The sequence below is a fragment of the Benincasa hispida genome, chromosome 12 (assembly GCF_009727055.1).
Source record: "Benincasa hispida cultivar B227 chromosome 12, ASM972705v1, whole genome shotgun sequence".
In the NCBI taxonomy this organism is placed as follows: Eukaryota; Viridiplantae; Streptophyta; class Magnoliopsida; order Cucurbitales; family Cucurbitaceae; genus Benincasa; species Benincasa hispida.
In genome coordinates, this window is record NC_052360.1 from 49369219 (window position 1) to 49371792 (window position 2574).

The 2574-nt window shown below is 40.4% G+C and overlaps 1 non-coding gene across 1 annotated transcript; it reads right to left on the reverse strand.

The window, feature by feature from the left end:
• Window positions 1-2100: 2100 nt before the first annotated feature.
• LOC120068598 lies at window positions 2101-2204 on the reverse strand. The gene has a single exon (XR_005479236.1). It is a non-coding gene; the product is annotated as a small nucleolar RNA R71 (small nucleolar RNA).
• Window positions 2205-2574: the final 370 nt, after the last annotated feature.

A 2574-nucleotide genomic window follows, 5' to 3' on the forward strand; every position in this document is an offset into this window, starting at 1 on the left:
CACTAATGCGTTATATTGCAGGATTTCAACAAGAAGCTAACGCATGAGTAAGAAGTGTCGTAGGAAAAAGCTCTAATGCATGGGCCATGCGTCGGAGGGAATTCAACGTAGAGAAGATTCATTGATTCAGGCTGATTGTGACACATCACCACTTGCAAGTATGGGCACCTGTAGCAGGTAGCGTCTGAAAAGCTTCTAAGTGTCAGGCGGCTGACCAGGGCATGGACTTTAATGCTGCCCATCACCAAGTGGAGATGAACAACGCCTATAAATAGATGAAGTCCCTCTAGGGATACATATACATACACAGAAATTTATCAAGATTTTCACTCTCTGTAATAGTGTAGTCATAGTTGTAGTACTTTAGAAGCTGTGCTATGGTGCCAAGACGATCAGAAGGGTTGAGAACCACCACCACCGCCGGTCAGGGAGCGGAGGAAGTCAAGCTTAAGAAAGACACTTCGTCTAACTCCTATACAAGTGATTGTACACAACAGAATTGAGCCAAAGAGATACAAGAGATTGTACTCTGTGGCTTGACTCAGTTCCTTTCATCTCATTTATCGCTTTCATTTCATTTGATTGAATATTCCTTTTGAAAAGACAATTTGCTTCTTTATAAATTTATATATTTGATCCATCATACTTGCCATTGTTTATTTCTTGTTTATGTTGAATGCATTTATACTTTATGCAAAATATCATTTCAAACGCTTTAGCCGACTTGATCAATTGGTGAAAGCATCCTTAGCTTAAATTATTTGAAAGAATAGATAAGCAAACATCAAGTAGGACGCCTAGTACATCCAGAGATAGATGTATTGGTGTCTATTGCATTCTGTGTTAGACGCATGCATTCTAAAGATAGGTTTTGTATGTTATTCGCGTTGAGAAGTGTTGAATAAAGTCTAACGCATAAACAAAGATAAGCAAATCATCCTATCTCATGCATATCACACTCTGTTTTGTGTACACTCATCTTAGACCGATGCATACCACTTACATTAAAATCCATTTTCGCATGATCCATCACTCACTACTTAACTCTTTTGTATCTTCTTGCACAAGCACAACACTTTAGTGTAAATATCATATTTCTCTCATACATTTAGGAAACCCCTACAATAGCTACAACATAAGGTCTGCATTAGTTTAACTGAATCCCTGAGCTCGACCTTGGACTTACCAGGAACCTAAACTAGATTTATACTTGGGTCAGGTTTAGGAAAACTTGAACGTCAATAGAAGGAGTTTCGTGCATTCTGTTGCCCATCCTTAATGCACCAACATGTTACAACTACATAAACGCATCAAAGCATCAACGCCCATTCACACTTGGAACTTATTTTTCCAATTTATTTTATACAATACACTCCCAACTCGAATCATGATATCAACAAACAAGTTTTTGGCATCGTTGTCGGGGATTCAGAAACAAAACTAACCAGAAATTTCGTTGTATCTTTTGTATGAACACTTCAGTTGAGGGAGTATTACAAGCCAAGCCTAAGCTTGTGAACGTTTATGAGCAGGGAGAGCACTCCTGAATTCATATATGACCCCGAGATTGAAAGGACCTTCCAACGTAGAAACCAATTTAATCATCGTCGAAGGTTAAGGTAGCAACTTCTCAGACAACAAGCAATGGCGGACAATTAGGCAAATCAGAACTTAGATCAGCAACTAGCTCATGTTGCACAAAATCCGATCCTAATGGCGAACAACAGCACGTGTCCCATGAGGGAGTACACGTCCGTTGTACTGTATGATTTCTCTCCAAGAATCATATACCCAATGCCAGATGGGACGAGGTTCGAGATGAAATCTGTAATGCTTCAAATGCTTCAGACTACTGGACAATTTGGGGGTGGTCGTGGTGAAGATCTTCACGCCCACATGAAGCATTTCCTGGAAACGTGTAATTCATTTGTGATTCCTAGAATCACCCCAGAGGCGATCAGGTTGTCTTTGTTCCCCTATTCTTTGCGTGATGACGTAAAACAATGGGTAAGCTCACTGGAGCCTGGTGAAATCACCACCTGGGAGAAGTTGGTGGAGAAATTTATGCAAAAATAATTCCCACCTACCACCAACGCGAGGAGGCATCGAGAGATTATGAACTTTGAACAAGAAGAAGTTGAGACCTTAAGCGTCGCATGGCAGCGTTTTAAGGGATTGGTAAAAAATTGCCCAAATCATGGACTATCACTAACTATACAAATGGAGACTTGTTATTGTGGATTGAATAGAGCATCGCAGATGACAGTAGAGGCAGTGGCGACTGGTGGAATTATGGATAAATCTTACACTGAGGCTAAAGAGATATTAGACCGCATTGCTAAACACAACATGGAATGGGTGGACAATACGTATGATGGAAGAGCTGACAGGAAGAACAGATCTCATAATGTTAATTCTATCGATTCCAACGCAATAGCCACACTTTCTGCACAAGTGGCTACGATAATCAGCCTTTTGCAGAACATAACGCTAGGAAACACATCAAATCAATGGAAGGTGAATAAGGTAGAAGGTTCAGGAAGCCCATGGTTAGCTATGTGGGCTGTGGATATC